This window comes from Copadichromis virginalis, linkage group LG4, assembly GCF_057382275.1.
Source record: "Copadichromis virginalis isolate Kocher_CV1m ecotype Utaka linkage group LG4, C_Virginalis_male_GT1.1, whole genome shotgun sequence".
Taxonomy (NCBI): domain Eukaryota; kingdom Metazoa; phylum Chordata; class Actinopteri; order Cichliformes; family Cichlidae; genus Copadichromis; species Copadichromis virginalis.
In genome coordinates this window covers 18,931,585-18,949,091 of record NC_140621.1, presented here as the reverse complement: position 1 = coordinate 18,949,091, position 17,507 = coordinate 18,931,585, and positions in this window count along the sequence as shown.

Genomic DNA, 17,507 nt, shown 5'->3' with positions numbered 1-17,507 from the left:
CCCCCTAAACTTCCAAGCAAGCTACCACGTAATGGGAAATTCACAGAGAAACTCGCGGATTCTTCCACTGACCGCTGCGGCACACCTGCACCAGAGCACACCTCCGCCTACCCCACTCCTGCTTTACAGGTGAAAATAGAGCAACAGGACCGCTGAGTCTTTGATTTTATTTATTTTCTGCTGTTTTTTACTTGCATCTATTTGAAATAGTGAGTGTAAACACAAAAGAATATTTTATTTTATGTGCTGGAATAGTTTTAAATGTTAAACTAATTTCTTCAGAGAGAGTTGCATATAATTAAATTTTTGCTTGATGCATAAAGTTAAAAGATTTTAAACAAGTTTAAAAAAAAGAGACCTTTCCATTTGATTACATTTTATATGATGGATTATGCAGAAAAAGTAGAATTGGGCTGAAAGATCTATCACTTTATCACCTATTCAGGTTGTAAATCATGTTTTAAAAAAGTAACTAAGTAACTAAGTAATTAATTACTTTTGAAAATAAGTAATCATTAAAGTAACGGAATTACTTTTTTGGGGAAGTAATCAGTAATTAGTTACTGATTACTTTTTTCAAGTAACTTGACCAACACTGGTCTGGAGGGAGGTCACTCACTAAGATTGTGCACCCTCTCTTGAAAAACAAGAGTGAACTGAGAGTGCAAATAGGTCACCCAAGTCATCCAGGTCTGCCAAACTCTGTGGGAGCTTTTTCTGTTTAACATAACGACACATCTTTTGGGAAAGATTTACACCGTGGACTTGGACTACATCAGTTTGGGACTGCGGCTGTTCAAACACCAACATGCGTCTAAAGAATATCTAAAACCTTATGATTACTAAGAAATTTTAATGATTCCAGGTATATTAAAATTTGTTTATGGATTTATACCTCCTCTTTCCGTGAAATGAAACTACCTGAACAGATAGCTGTAACAGATCCCTTTTATAGAGGCGATATGTAAACAGTGTAACGATGAAAACGTAGTCATTTATAGTTTCGAACCTATGAGGAATATCTTTCACATCTCTTTTATTGAGTTTCGGCTCACTTCTGGCCACCTTCATCTTTAATATTTTGGTCTATGTTCACTCTTACCACATTGTTTTTGACTACAAAATGCTACGATTGTAATAATAATAATAAAAAACCCCTCAAAGAACAGCTGGAAGCTTAGCAATCATTGACCATTCAACCCCATGTTTTGTGTTGAAAGGCTCACTGTCAGCGGTGCTGAGATCCTTCAGCTGGAAACAAAAGCAGACACAATAACAGATTAGAAATTTAATTAATAAGGCAACACAAAACCCTGGTTTGTAAATGTTCTGGCCTCAGGACTGGCTTTGGGCTAGAGAACTGCGTAAAATATGTATTGATTATAATTTTAAGGTTTATCGACAATGCCAGAAACTGAAAGAGAGCACAAAACTGATATTTGCAATTCATGGACTGGAAAACATTTAACTGTGCTGCCAAAAGCACATGCCGTACTGAGCATTTGTATGCTGAGATTAAACTACTACTAAATGCTTGGACGTGTCCTTGTTTTGAACCATCTGTACACCTGTCAACATGGGCACATTTTCAGCAACCATGACTGCTGAATTCCACTGATAATGTCAAGGCTCGGCTGTGTGGCAGGCAGGAGGAGGACCCAAAATGCAAAACTCACACACACGGGGATGAACTCAAAAAGCAGCTTTATTGCTGACCAAAGATAATAGGAGATACAAAACTAAACTGGGAAAAACTAACATAAAGCTCACCAGGAAACACGGGGGAATCACACACAGCATGAGGGACGACGTCACGCTGAACAGAGGGAGACGCAGACAGAAATACACAGAGGGTTAACGAGGAAAGGGGGAACACACGGGGAACACAGGTGACACTGATAATCATAACGAGACAGGGCGGGGTGAACTGAACATGACATGTACGGGCGTGAGAGTCACAAGGTAAACAGGAAGTGCACAGAGGTTCAGACAGGAGGAGAGAGAGCACGGGGAAAACACAGACATAACGGGCAGGGGAAACATGAAACAACCACAAAGGGAGACGAGGGCTCATAAATACATAGAGGGCACACAGGGGGAAGAGAGAGCACGGGGAGAATTTAGACATAATGGGCAGGGGAAGCATGGAATAAAACATAAGGAGAGACGAGGGCTCACAGATACACAGAGGGGCACACAGGGGGTAAAAGCCATGAAGGGAAAACACTTAGGGAACAACACAACAGGGCAACTCAGAAAACATGGCCTAAGCAAGGAACAAAATACAAACATACAAGGAAACTAAGAACACTGGGCCAACATGGCCCAGGACCATGACAGATAATTAGTGTGAATGCTTGAAAAGCATTCACAGTATTGTTGTTGTAATCTTTATTAGTGTGAATGCTTGAAAAGCATTCACAGTATTGTTCTTCTAATCTTTATTAGTGTGAATGCTTGAAAAGCATTCACAGTATTGTTCTTCTAATCTTTATTAGTGTGAATGCTTGAAAAGCATTCACAGTATTGTTATTCGAATCTTTATTATTATTCTATTTTATTATTATCTATTCCGTACGTTTTTTGAAAGCCTACTCCTTCAAAACCGTTCAACTTAGAAAAACCATTCAAACACCATTAGATTCCTATTCTTTTGGACATGATTGCTTGTATTTTTCTCATTTTTAACATTTATATTTTTAATTTTATTCAACTTTATTCAACAAAAATTTCCCATGTATTTCAATGGGGAGACCCTTCAAATTCTCATTCAACTTACTCATTTTTAAACTCTTACTACTTCAACATACGTTCACATAGAGCCACCATTCAAACTTTAAAACGAAGACAAGACATTCAACTATTCAACTTGTATTTATCTTTTCAATATCTATTATACTTTTTCTTCAGTTCCAGTTTAAGTTTCATGATGTTTTTTCACCCGTTTCAGAGTTTATAATGGGTGTGTATGGGACGGAATGTCGGGGCTAGAGTGAGGCAGCTCAACTGCTAGAGTGAGAGGAGCAAAAAAAATAATCTTAAAATCTTTTTTAAAACTGCTGCTGTGTCCGCAGCGTTTGCTCTACAGGTATGATTTTACCCTCAAAACGTAGCCATGGCTGTCCTCTTTCATCCAATGTGTTTACTATTGTACTAGGTGTTATGGTTCTTTCATAAATGTCACCAATGCACAGCCTCCTCCCTCCAACTCTTCCATAGACTCTAATGTTAAAATGGCTCAGAAGGTTCGTTTGAAAATCAGAAGAGCATGGTGTCTTTCCACTGTCACCACGTCCATATAATAAACTCCACAGACATGAAAACTGAGAATTTGGTAGACTAGACATTGCTGTCGCTCACAGTGAAAGAATTTTGTCAATACGACTTTTACTTTTCATTTGGGAACGATTTGTTTCGGCCTGACTTTTCTGTTCATTTTAAGCAGCAAAAGTGAGGTGCATGTCTGTGTCCGTGTGTATGGAGCCATTGGGTGCGGTCACTATAGCAACCAGGCTCACACCTGCCTGCTTAACGAGCTCTCTCTCTCACTCTGCCAAGATTCATCTTAAACACTTCTCTTTCAACTGCTGCTGTGTCCACAGTGTTAAAGCCATCATTTTACCCTCAAAACGTCGCCATCGTTGTTCTTTTTCCAACATCTTGTCTTTCAAAGCTCAGAGATGTAAACTTTTTAAACTGTGTGGGTCCAAGTGGAGGGATCACATTTGAGTCATTCAGTGATTCAAAGAATATGACCTTTTAATATTCTTTCAGATGTTTTCTGACTCTAAATGTTCTTTTCTCATTTCTTAGGTTTTTCTAATTTACAATTAAAACATTTTCAGCTTTTTTCCAACTTCTGTGTGAACATCAGCTTTTAGCACTTTTGTTTTCAGATTAAATTTTCTTCTTTTTATCTAATTCAAAAATTTTAAATTAAATTCAGCATTTTATTCATTTCAGTGCATACATTCAGATTCAAGCATTCACACTGCAGTTTCTTCAGAAAATGCACTTTCTAGTTAGTGTGAATGCTTGAAAAGCATTCACAGTATTGTTCTTCTAATCTTTATTATTATATTTTATCTATTCCGTACGTTTTTTGAAAGCCTACTCCTTCAAAACCGTTCAACTTAGAAAAACCATTCAAACACCATTAGATTCCTATTCTTTTGGACATGATTGCTTGTATTTTTCTCATTTTTAACATTTATATTTTTAATTTTATTCAACTTTATTCAACAAAAATTTCCCATGTATTTCAATGGGGAGACCCTTCAAATTCTCATTCAACTTACTCATTTTTAAAGTCTTACTACTTCCACATACGTTGACATAGAGCCACCATTCAAACTTTAAAACGAAGACAAGACATTCAACTATTCAACTTGTATTTATCTTTTCAATATCTATTATACTTTTTCTTCAGTTCCAGTTTAAGTTTCATGATGTTTTTTCACCCGTTTCAGAGTTTATAATGGGTGTGTATGGGACGGAATGTTGGGGCTAGAGTGAGGCAGCTCAACTGCTAGAGTGAGAGGAGCAAAAAAATTAATCTTAAAATCTTTTTTAAAACTGCTGCTGTGTCCGCAGCGTTTGCTCTACATGTATGATTTTACCCTCAAAACGTAGCCATGGCTGTCCTCTTTCATCCAATGTGTTTACTATTGTCCTAGGTGTTACGGTTCTTTCATAAATGTCACCAATGCACAGCCTCCTCCTTCCAACTCTTCCATAGACTCTAATGTTAAAATGGCTCAGAAGGTTCGTTTGAAAATCAGAAGAGCATGGTGTCTTTCCACTGTCACCACGTCCATATAATAAACTCCACAGGCATGAAAACTGAGAATTCAGTAGACTAGACATTGCTGTCACTCACGGTGAAAGAATTTTGTCAATACGACTTTTACTTTTCATTTGGGAATGATTTGTTTCGGCCTGACTTTTCTGTTCATTTTAAGCAGCAAAAGTGAGGCGCATGTCTGTGTACGTGTGTATGGAGCCCTTGGGTGCGGTCACTATAGCAACCAGGCTCACACCTGCCTGCTTAACGAGCTCTGCCTGCCACTGTACCAAGATTCATCTTAAGCACTTCTCTTTCAACTGCTGCTGTGTCCACAGTGTTACAGCCATCATTTTACCCTCAAATTGTCGCCATTATTGTTCTCTTTCCAACACCGTATCTTTCAAAGCTCAGGCATTTAAACTTTTTAAACTGTGTGGATCAAAGTGGAGGGATCACATTTGAGTCATTCAGTGATTCAAAGAATATGACCTTTTAATATTCATTCAGATGTTTTCTGACTCTAAATGTTCTTTTCTCATTTCTTAGGGTTTTCTAATTTACATTTAAAACATTTTCAGTTTTTTTCCAACTCCTTCTTCTGTGTAACCTTCAGCTTTTAGCAGTTCAGCACCTTTGTTTTCAGGTTAAATTTGTTTTGTTTTTTTTGTTTTTTTAATCTCATTCAATATTTTTAACTCAAAATTCAGCAATTAATTCATTTCAGTGCATACATTCAGATTCAAGCATTCACACTGCAGTTTCTTCAGAAAATGCACTTTCTAGTTATTATATTTTATCTATTCCGTACGTTTTTTGAAAGCCTACTCCTTCAAAACCGTTCAACTTAGAAAAACCATTCAAACATCGTTAGATTCCTATTATTTTGGACATGATTGCTTGTATTTTTCTCATTTTTAACATTTATATTTTTAATTTTATTCAACTTTATTCAACAAAAATTTATAATGTATTTCAATGGGGAGACCCTTCAAATTCTCATTCAACTTACTAATTTTTAAACTCTTACTACTTCAACATACGTTCACATAGAGCCACCATTCAAACTTTAAAACGAAGACAAGACATTCAACTATTCAACTTGTATTTATCTTTTCAATATCTATTATACTTTTTCTTCAGTTCCAGTTTAAGTTTCATGATGTTTTTTCACCCGTTTCAGAGTTTATAATGGGTGTGTATGGGACGGAATGTTGGGGCTAGAGTGAGACAGCTCAACTGCTAGAGTGAGAGGAGCAAAAAAATTAATCTTAAAATCTTTTTTAAAACTGCTGCTGTGTCCACAGCGTTTGCTCTACAGGTATGATTTTACCCTCAAAACGTAGCCATGGCTGTCCTCTTTCATCCAATGTGTTTACTATTGTACTAGGTGTTATGGTTCTTTCATAAATGTCACCAATGCACAGCCTCCTCCCTCCAACTCTTCCATAGACTCTAATGTTAAAATGGCTCAGAAGGTTCGTTTGAAAATCAGAAGAGCATGGTGTCTTTACACTGTCACCACGTCCATATAATAAGCTCCACAGGCATGAAAACTGAGAATTAGGTAGACTAGACATTGCTGTCGCTCACGGTGAAAGAATTTTGTCAATACGACTTTTACTTTTCATTTGGGAGCGATTTGTTTCGGCCTGACTTTTCTGTTCATTTTAAGCAGCAAAAGTGAGGTGCATGTCTGTGTACGTGTGTATGGAGCCCTTGGGTGCAGTCACTATAGCAACCAGGCTCACACCTGCCTGCTTAACGAGCTCTCTCTCTCACTCTGCCAAGATTCATCTTAAACACTTCTCTTTCAACTGCTGCTGTCTCCACAGTGTTACAGCCATCATTTTACCCTCAAAACGTCGCCATCGTTGTTCTCTTTCCAACATCTTGTCTTTCAAAGCTCAGAGATGTAAACTTTTTAAACTGTGTGGATCCAAGTGGAGGGATCACATTTTAGTCATTCAGTGATTCAAAAAATATGACCTTTTAATATTCTTTCAGATGTTTTCTGACTCTAAATGTTCTTTTCTCATTTCTTAGGTTTTTCTAATTTACAATTAAAACATTTTCAGCTTTTTTCCAACTTCTTCTTCTGTGTAACCTTCAGCTTTTAGCAGTTCAGCACTTTTGTTTTCAGGTTAAATTTGGTTTTTTTTTTAATCTCATTAAAAAAGTTTTAACTCAAAATTCAGCAATTAATTCATTTCAGTGCATACATTCAGATTCAAGCATTCACACTGCAGTTTCTTCAGAAAATGCACTTTCTAGTTAGTGTGAATGCTTGAAAAGCATTCACAGTATTGTTCTTCTAATCTTTATTATTAGTGTGAATGCTTGAAAAGCATTCACAGTATTGTTATTCTAATCTTTATTATTAGTGTGAATGCTTGAAAAGCATTCACAGTATTGTTATTCGAATCTTTATTAGTGTGAATGCTTGAAAAGCATTCACAGTATTGTTATTCGAATCTTTATTATTATTATTATATATTCCGTACGTTTTTTGGCATCTAACTCCTTCAAAACCGTTCAACTTAGAAAAACCATTCAAACACTGTTAGATTCCTATTCTTTTGGACAACACTGCTTCTATTTTTCATATTTTTAACATTTATATTTTTAATTTTATTCAACTTTATTCAACAAAAATTTATAATGTATTTCAATGGGGAGACCCTTCAAATCCTCATTCAACTTACTCATTTTTAAACTCTTACTACTTCCACATACATTGACATAGAGCCACCATTCAAACTTTAAAACGAAGACAAGACATTCAACTATTCAACTTGTATTTATCTTTTCAATATCTATTATACTTTTTCTTCAGTTCCAGTTTAAGTTTCATGATGTTTTTTCACCCGTTTCAGAGTTTATAATGGGTGTGTATGGGACGGAATGTTGGGGCTAGAGTGAGGCAGCTCAACTGCTAGAGTGAGAGGAGCAAAAAAATTAATCTTAAAATCTTTTTTAAAACTGCTGCTGTGTCCACAGCGTTTGCTCTACAGGTATGATTTTACCCTCAAAACGTAGCCATCGCTGTCCTCTTTCATCCAATGTGTTTACTATTGTACTAGGTGTTATGGTTCTTTCATAAATCTCACCAATGCACAGCCTCCTCCCTCCAACTCTTCCATAGACTCCAATGTTAAAATGTCTCAGAAGGTTGGTTTGAAAATCAGAAGAGCATGGTGTTTTTACACTGTCACCACGTCCATATAATAAGCTCCACAGGCATGAAAACTGAGAATTAGGTAGACTAGACATTGCTGTCGCTCACGGTGAAAGAATTTTGTCAATACGACTTTTACTTTTCATTTGGGAGCGATTTGTTTCGGCCTGACTTTTCTGTTCATTTTAAGCAGCAAAAGTGAGGTGCATGTCTGTGTCCGTGTGTATGGAGCCCTTGGGTGCGGTCACTATAGCAACCAGGCTCACACCTGCCTGCTTAACAAGCTCTCTCTCTCACTCTGCCAAGATTCATCTTAAACACTTCTCTTTCAACTGCTGCTGTGTCCACAGTGTTAAAGCCATCATTTTACCCTCAAAACGTTGTTCTCTTTCCAACATCTTGTCTTTCAAAGCTCAGAGATGTAAACTTTTTAAACTGTGTGGATCCAAGTGGAGGGATCACATTTTAGTCATTCAGTGATTCAAAGAATATGAACTTTTAATATTCTTTCAGATGTTTTCTGACTCTAAATGTTCTTTTCTCATTTCTTAGGGTTTTCTAATTTACAATTAAAACATTTTCAGCTTTTTTCCAACTTCTTCTTCTGTCTAACCTTCAGCTTTTAGCAGTTCAGCACTTTTGTTTTCAGGATAAATTCGGACTTTTTTTTTTTTATCTCATTCAATATTTTTAACTCAAAATTCAGCAATTAATTCATTTCAGTGCATACATTCAGATTCAAGCATTCACACTGCAGTTTCTTCAGAAAATGCACTTTCTAGTTATTATTAGTGTGAATGCTTGAAAAGCATTCACAGTATTGTTATTCGAATCTTTATTATTATTATTATATATTCCGTACGTTTTTTGGCATCTAACTCCTTCAAAACCGTTCAACTTAGAAAAACCATTCAAACACCGTTAGATTCCTATTCTTTTGGACAACACTGCTTCTATTTTTCATATTTTTAACATTTATATTTTTAATTTTATTCAACTTTATTCAACAAAAATTTATAATGTATTTCAATGGGGAGACCCTTCAAATCCTCATTCAACTTACTCATTTTTAAACTCTTACTACTTCCACATACATTGACATAGAGCCACCATTCAAACTTTAAAACGAAGACAAGACATTCAACTATTCAACTTGTATTTATCTTTTCAATATCTATTATACTTTTTCTTCAGTTCCAGTTTAAGTTTCATGATGTTTTTTCACCCGTTTCAGAGTTTATAATGGGTGTGTATGGGACGGAATGTTGGGGCTAGAGTGAGACAGCTCAACTGCTAGAGTGAGAGGAGCAAAAAAATTAATCTTAAAATCTTTTTTAAAACTGCTGCTGTGTCCACAGCGTTTGCTCTACAGGTATGATTTTACCCTCAAAACGTAGCCATCGCTGTCCTCTTTCATCCAATGTGTTTACTATTGTACTAGGTGTTATGGTTCTTTCATAAATGTCACCAATGCACAGCCTCCTCCCTCCAACTCTTCCATAGACTCTAATGTTAAAACGGCTCAGAAGGTTGGTTTGAAAATCAGAAGAGCATGGTGTTTTTACACTGTCACCACGTCCATATAATAAACTCCACAGGCATGAAAACTGAGAATTAGGTAGACTAGACATTGCTGCCGCTCACGGTGAAAGAATTTCGTCAATACGACCTATACTTTTCATTTGGGAGCGATTTGTTTCGGCCTGACTTTTCTGTTCATTTTAAGCAGCAAAAGTGAGGCGCATGTCTGTGTACGTGTGTATGGAGCCATTGGGTGCAGTCACTATAGCAACCAGGCTCACACCTGCCTGCTTAACGAGCTCTGCCTGCCACTGTACCAAGATTCATCTTTAGCACTTCTCTTTCAACTGCTGCTGTGTCCACAGTGTTACAGCCATCATTTTACCCTCAAATTGTCGCCATTATTGTTCTCTTTCCAACACCGTGTCTTTCAAAGCTCAGGCATTTAAACTTTTTAAACTGTGTGGATCAAAGTGGAGGGATCACATTTGAGTCATTCAGTGATTCAAAGAATATGACCTTTTAATATTCATTCAGATGTTTTCTGACTCTAAATGTTCTTTTCTCATTTCTTAGGGTTTTCTAATTTACAATTAAAACATTTTCAGCTTTTTTCCAACTTCTTCTTCTGTGTAACCTTCAGCTTTTAGCAGTTCAGCACTTTTGTTTTCAGGTTAAATTCGGTTTTTTTTTTTTTTATCTCATTCAATATTTTTAACTCAAAATTCAGTAATTAATTCATTTCAGTGCATACATTCAGATTCAAGCATTCACACTGCAGTTTCTTCAGAAAATGCACTTTCTAGTTATTATTATATATTCCGTACGTTTTTTGGCATCTAACTCCTTCAAAACCGTTCAACTTAGAAAAACCATTCAAACACCGTTAGATTCCTATTCTTTTGGACATGACTGCTTCTATTTTTCTCATTTTTAACATTTATATTTTTAATTTTATTCAACTTTATTCAACAAAAATTTCCCATGTATTTCAATGGGGAGACCCTTCAAATTCTCATTCAACTTACTCATTTTTAAACTCTTACTACTTCCACATACATTGACATAGAGCCACCATTCAAACTTTAAAACGAAGACAAGACATTCAACTATTCAACTTGTATTTATCTTTTCAATATCTATTATACTTTTTCTTCAGTTCCAGTTTAAGTTTCATGATGTTTTTTCACCCGTTTCAGAGTTTATAATGGGTGTGTATGGGACGGAATGTTGGGGCTAGAGTGAGACAGCTCAACTGCTAGAGTGAGAGGAGCAAAAAAATTAATCTTAAAATCTTTTTTAAAACTGCTGCTGTGTCCGCAGCGTTTGCTCTACAGGTATGATTTTACCCTCAAAACGTAGCCATCGCTGTCCTCTTTCATCCAATGTGTTTACTATTGTCCTAGGTGTTATGGTTCTTTCATAAATGTCACCAATGCACAGCCTCCTCCCTCCAACTCTTCCATAGACTCTAATGTTAAAATGGCTCAGAAGGTTCGTTTGAAAATCAGAAGAGCATGGTGTCTTTCCACTGTCACCACGTCCATATAATAAACTCCACAGGCATGAAAACTGAGAATTCAGTAGACTAGACATTGCTGTCACTCACGGTGAAAGAATTTTGTCAATACGACCTATACTTTTCATTTGGGAACGATTTGTTTCGGCCTGACTTTTCTGTTCATTTTAAGCAGCAAAAGTGAGGCGCATGTCTGTGTACGTGTGTATGGAGCCATTGGGTGCGGTCACTATAGCAACCAGGCTCACACCTGCCTGCTTAACGAGCTCTGCCTGCCACTGTACCAAGATTCATCTTAAACACTTCTCTTTCAACTGCTGCTGTGTCCACAGTGTTACAGCCATCATTTTACCCTCAAATTGTCGCCATTATTGTTCTCTTTCCAACACCGTATCTTTCAAAGCTCAGGCATTTAAACTTTTTAAACTGTGTGGATCAAAGTGGAGGGATCACATTTGAGTCATTCAGTGATTCAAAGAATATGACCTTTTAATATTCATTCAGATGTTTTCTGACTCTAAATGTTCTTTTCTCATTTCTTAGGGTTTTCTAATTTACATTTAAAACATTTTCAGTTTTTTTCCAACTCCTCCTTCTGTGTAACCTTCAGCTTTTAGCAGTTCAGCACCTTTGTTTTCAGGTTAAATTCGGGTTTTTTTTTGTTTTTTTTAAATCTCATTCAATATTTTTAACTCAAAATTCAGCAATTAATTCATTTCAGTGCATACATTCAGATTCAAGCATTCACACTGCAGTTTCTTCAGAAAATGCACTTTCTAGTTATTATTATTAGTGTGAATGCTTTTCAAGCATTCACAGTATTGTTATTCGAATCTTTATTATTATTATTATTATTATTATTATTATATATTCCGTACGTTTTTTGGCATCTCACTCCTTCAAAACCGCTCAACTTAGAAAAACCATTCAAACACCGTTAGATTCCTATTCTTTTGGACATGAATGCTTCTACTTTTCTCATTTTTAACATTTATATTTTTAATTTTATTCAACTTTATTCAACAAAAATTTATAATGTATTTCAATGGGGAGACCCTTCAAATTCTCATTCAACTTACTAATTTTTAAACTCTTACTACTTCAACATACGTTCACATAGAGCCACCATTCAAACTTTAAAACGAAGACAAGACATTCAACTATTCAACTTGTATTTATCTTTTCAATATCTATTATACTTTTTCTTCAGTTCCAGTTTAAGTTTCATGATGTTTTTTCACCCGTTTCAGAGTTTATAATGGGTGTGTATGGGACGGAATGTTGGGGCTAGAGTGAGACAGCTCAACTGCTAGAGTGAGAGGAGCAAAAAAATTAATCTTAAAATCTTTTTTAAAACTGCTGCTGTGTCCACAGCGTTTGCTCTACAGGTATGATTTTACCCTCAAAACGTAGCCATGGCTGTCCTCTTTCATCCAATGTGTTTACTATTGTACTAGGTGTTATGGTTCTTTCATAAATGTCACCAATGCACAGCCTCCTCCCTCCAACTCTTCCATAGACTCTAATGTTAAAATGGCTCAGAAGGTTCGTTTGAAAATCAGAAGAGCATGGTGTCTTTACACTGTCACCACGTCCATATAATAAGCTCCACAGGCATGAAAACTGAGAATTAGGTAGACTAGACATTGCTGTCGCTCACGGTGAAAGAATTTTGTCAATACGACTTTTACTTTTCATTTGGGAGCGATTTGTTTCGGCCTGACTTTTCTGTTCATTTTAAGCAGCAAAAGTGAGGTGCATGTCTGTGTACGTGTGTATGGAGCCCTTGGGTGCAGTCACTATAGCAACCAGGCTCACACCTGCCTGCTTAACGAGCTCTCTCTCTCACTCTGCCAAGATTCATCTTAAACACTTCTCTTTCAACTGCTGCTGTCTCCACAGTGTTACAGCCATCATTTTACCCTCAAAACGTCGCCATCGTTGTTCTCTTTCCAACATCTTGTCTTTCAAAGCTCAGAGATGTAAACTTTTTAAACTGTGTGGATCCAAGTGGAGGGATCACATTTTAGTCATTCAGTGATTCAAAAAATATGACCTTTTAATATTCTTTCAGATGTTTTCTGACTCTAAATGTTCTTTTCTCATTTCTTAGGTTTTTCTAATTTACAATTAAAACATTTTCAGCTTTTTTCCAACTTCTTCTTCTGTGTAACCTTCAGCTTTTAGCAGTTCAGCACTTTTGTTTTCAGGTTAAATTTGGTTTTTTTTTTAATCTCATTAAAAAAGTTTTAACTCAAAATTCAGCAATTAATTCATTTCAGTGCATACATTCAGATTCAAGCATTCACACTGCAGTTTCTTCAGAAAATGCACTTTCTAGTTAGTGTGAATGCTTGAAAAGCATTCACAGTATTGTTCTTCTAATCTTTATTATTAGTGTGAATGCTTGAAAAGCATTCACAGTATTGTTATTCTAATCTTTATTATTAGTGTGAATGCTTGAAAAGCATTCACAGTATTGTTATTCGAATCTTTATTAGTGTGAATGCTTGAAAAGCATTCACAGTATTGTTATTCGAATCTTTATTAGTGTGAATGCTTGAAAAGCATTCACAGTATTGTTATTCGAATCTTTATTATTATTATTATATATTCCGTACGTTTTTTGGCATCTAACTCCTTCAAAACCGTTCAACTTAGAAAAACCATTCAAACACCGTTAGATTCCTATTCTTTTGGACAACACTGCTTCTATTTTTCATATTTTTAACATTTATATTTTTAATTTTATTCAACTTTATTCAACAAAAATTTATAATGTATTTCAATGGGGAGACCCTTCAAATCCTCATTCAACTTACTCATTTTTAAACTCTTACTACTTCCACATACATTGACATAGAGCCACCATTCAAACTTTAAAACGAAGACAAGACATTCAACTATTCAACTTGTATTTATCTTTTCAATATCTATTATACTTTTTCTTCAGTTCCAGTTTAAGTTTCATGATGTTTTTTCACCCGTTTCAGAGTTTATAATGGGTGTGTATGGGACGGAATGTTGGGGCTAGAGTGAGACAGCTCAACTGCTAGAGTGAGAGGAGCAAAAAAATTAATCTTAAAATCTTTTTTAAAACTGCTGCTGTGTCCACAGCGTTTGCTCTACAGGTATGATTTTACCCTCAAAACGTAGCCATCGCTGTCCTCTTTCATCCAATGTGTTTACTATTGTACTAGGTGTTATGGTTCTTTCATAAATGTCACCAATGCACAGCCTCCTCCCTCCAACTCTTCCATAGACTCTAATGTTAAAACGGCTCAGAAGGTTGGTTTGAAAATCAGAAGAGCATGGTGTTTTTACACTGTCACCACGTCCATATAATAAACTCCACAGGCATGAAAACTGAGAATTAGGTAGACTAGACATTGCTGCCGCTCACGGTGAAAGAATTTCGTCAATACGACCTATACTTTTCATTTGGGAGCGATTTGTTTCGGCCTGACTTTTCTGTTCATTTTAAGCAGCAAAAGTGAGGCGCATGTCTGTGTACGTGTGTATGGAGCCATTGGGTGCAGTCACTATAGCAACCAGGCTCACACCTGCCTGCTTAACGAGCTCTGCCTGCCACTGTACCAAGATTCATCTTTAGCACTTCTCTTTCAACTGCTGCTGTGTCCACAGTGTTACAGCCATCATTTTACCCTCAAATTGTCGCCATTATTGTTCTCTTTCCAACACCGTGTCTTTCAAAGCTCAGGCATTTAAACTTTTTAAACTGTGTGGATCAAAGTGGAGGGATCACATTTGAGTCATTCAGTGATTCAAAGAATATGACCTTTTAATATTCATTCAGATGTTTTCTGACTCTAAATGTTCTTTTCTCATTTCTTAGGGTTTTCTAATTTACAATTAAAACATTTTCAGCTTTTTTCCAACTTCTTCTTCTGTGTAACCTTCAGCTTTTAGCAGTTCAGCACTTTTGTTTTCAGGTTAAATTCGGTTTTTTTTTTTTTTATCTCATTCAATATTTTTAACTCAAAATTCAGTAATTAATTCATTTCAGTGCATACATTCAGATTCAAGCATTCACACTGCAGTTTCTTCAGAAAATGCACTTTCTAGTTATTATTATTATATATTCCGTACGTTTTTTGGCATCTAACTCCTTCAAAACCGTTCAACTTAGAAAAACCATTCAAACACTGTTAGATTCCTATTCTTTTGGACAACACTGCTTCTATTTTTCATATTTTTAACATTTATATTTTTAATTTTATTCAACTTTATTCAACAAAAATTTATAATGTATTTCAATGGGGAGACCCTTCAAATCCTCATTCAACTTACTCATTTTTAAACTCTTACTACTTCCACATACATTGACATAGAGCCACCATTCAAACTTTAAAACGAAGACAAGACATTCAACTATTCAACTTGTATTTATCTTTTCAATATCTATTATACTTTTTCTTCAGTTCCAGTTTAAGTTTCATGATGTTTTTTCACCCGTTTCAGAGTTTATAATGGGTGTGTATGGGACGGAATGTTGGGGCTAGAGTGAGGCAGCTCAACTGCTAGAGTGAGAGGAGCAAAAAAATTAATCTTAAAATCTTTTTTAAAACTGCTGCTGTGTCCACAGCGTTTGCTCTACAGGTATGATTTTACCCTCAAAACGTAGCCATCGCTGTCCTCTTTCATCCAATGTGTTTACTATTGTACTAGGTGTTATGGTTCTTTCATAAATCTCACCAATGCACAGCCTCCTCCCTCCAACTCTTCCATAGACTCCAATGTTAAAATGTCTCAGAAGGTTGGTTTGAAAATCAGAAGAGCATGGTGTTTTTACACTGTCACCACGTCCATATAATAAGCTCCACAGGCATGAAAACTGAGAATTAGGTAGACTAGACATTGCTGTCGCTCACGGTGAAAGAATTTTGTCAATACGACTTTTACTTTTCATTTGGGAGCGATTTGTTTCGGCCTGACTTTTCTGTTCATTTTAAGCAGCAAAAGTGAGGTGCATGTCTGTGTCCGTGTGTATGGAGCCCTTGGGTGCGGTCACTATAGCAACCAGGCTCACACCTGCCTGCTTAACAAGCTCTCTCTCTCACTCTGCCAAGATTCATCTTAAACACTTCTCTTTCAACTGCTGCTGTGTCCACAGTGTTAAAGCCATCATTTTACCCTCAAAACGTTGTTCTCTTTCCAACATCTTGTCTTTCAAAGCTCAGAGATGTAAACTTTTTAAACTGTGTGGATCCAAGTGGAGGGATCACATTTTAGTCATTCAGTGATTCAAAGAATATGAACTTTTAATATTCTTTCAGATGTTTTCTGACTCTAAATGTTCTTTTCTCATTTCTTAGGGTTTTCTAATTTACAATTAAAACATTTTCAGCTTTTTTCCAACTTCTTCTTCTGTCTAACCTTCAGCTTTTAGCAGTTCAGCACTTTTGTTTTCAGGATAAATTCGGACTTTTTTTTTTTTATCTCATTCAATATTTTTAACTCAAAATTCAGCAATTAATTCATTTCAGTGCATACATTCAGATTCAAGCATTCACACTGCAGTTTCTTCAGAAAATGCACTTTCTAGTTATTATTAGTGTGAATGCTTGAAAAGCATTCACAGTATTGTTATTCGAATCTTTATTATTATTATTATATATTCCGTACGTTTTTTGGCATCTAACTCCTTCAAAACCGTTCAACTTAGAAAAACCATTCAAACACCGTTAGATTCCTATTCTTTTGGACAACACTGCTTCTATTTTTCATATTTTTAACATTTATATTTTTAATTTTATTCAACTTTATTCAACAAAAATTTATAATGTATTTCAATGGGGAGACCCTTCAAATCCTCATTCAACTTACTCATTTTTAAACTCTTACTACTTCCACATACATTGACATAGAGCCACCATTCAAACTTTAAAACGAAGACAAGACATTCAACTATTCAACTTGTATTTATCTTTTCAATATCTATTATACTTTTTCTTCAGTTCCAGTTTAAGTTTCATGATGTTTTTTCACCCGTTTCAGAGTTTATAATGGGTGTGTATGGGACGGAATGTTGGGGCTAGAGTGAGACAGCTCAACTGCTAGAGTGAGAGGAGCAAAAAAATTAATCTTAAAATCTTTTTTAAAACTGCTGCTGTGTCCACAGCGTTTGCTCTACAGGTATGATTTTACCCTCAAAACGTAGCCATCGCTGTCCTCTTTCATCCAATGTGTTTACTATTGTACTAGGTGTTATGGTTCTTTCATAAATGTCACCAATGCACAGCCTCCTCCCTCCAACTCTTCCATAGACTCTAATGTTAAAACGGCTCAGAAGGTTGGTTTGAAAATCAGAAGAGCATGGTGTTTTTACACTGTCACCACGTCCATATAATAAACTCCACAGGCATGAAAACTGAGAATTAGGTAGACTAGACATTGCTGCCGCTCACGGTGAAAGAATTTCGTCAATACGACCTATACTTTTCATTTGGGAGCGATTTGTTTCGGCCTGACTTTTCTGTTCATTT